We start from the raw sequence: 829 nt of genomic DNA on the forward strand, positions 1-829 counted from the left end.
GAAAACCACCCAATTGCCATATTGGGGGCCAGTGTCTGTACCCCATTTTGTTGGCATCCTTCAGTCTGAAACTGATCAGTGATTTTATGTTTAATATATCCAACCCATCACTGCAAACACCATGTATGGAAATGTTATACCATATATATGTTTCCCTATACTGGAAACCTACTGACTTCTATACTTACTTACATGCCTCCAGCTTCCATCCAGGACACATCACATGATCCACTGTCTACAGCCAAGTCCTAAAATACAACCGAATTTGCTCCAATCCTTCAGAAAGAGACAAACACCTACAAGATCTTTATCAAGCATTCTTAAAACTACAGTACCCACCTGGGGAAGTGAGGAAACAGATTGACAGAGCAAGATGGGTACCCAAAAATCCCCTACTACAGGACAGGCCCAACAAGGAAAATAACAGAACACTATTGACCATCACGTACAGCCCGCAGCTAAAACCTCTCCAGCACTTCATCAATGATCTACAACCTATCCTGGAAAATGATCCCTCACTCTCACAGACCTTGGGAGGCAGGCTAGTCCTCGCTTACAGACAGCCCCCCAACTGAAGCAAATACTCACAAGCAACTACACACCACACCACAGAAACACTAACCTAGGAACCAGTCCCTGGAGCAAACCTCATTGTCTACTCTGTCCGCATATCTACTCTAGCGACACCATCAGACGACTCAACCACATCAGCCACACCATCAAAGGCTCGTTCACCTGCACGTCTACTAATGTTATATATGCCATCATGTGCCAGCAATGCCCCTCTGCCATGTAGATTGGCCAAACCTGACAGTCCCTATGTAAAAGA

At 45.1% G+C, this 829-nt stretch overlaps 1 protein-coding gene across 1 annotated transcript in view; it reads right to left on the minus strand.

Moving 5' to 3' along the window:
* Positions 1–829, minus strand: part of GALC (galactosylceramidase) — an 82,432-nt gene that overhangs the window by 71,192 nt on the left and 10,411 nt on the right. The gene's annotated exons all lie outside the window — the stretch shown is intronic.

This window comes from Caretta caretta, chromosome 6 (genome assembly GCF_965140235.1).
Source record: "Caretta caretta isolate rCarCar2 chromosome 6, rCarCar1.hap1, whole genome shotgun sequence".
Classification (NCBI taxonomy): Eukaryota; Metazoa; Chordata; order Testudines; family Cheloniidae; genus Caretta; species Caretta caretta.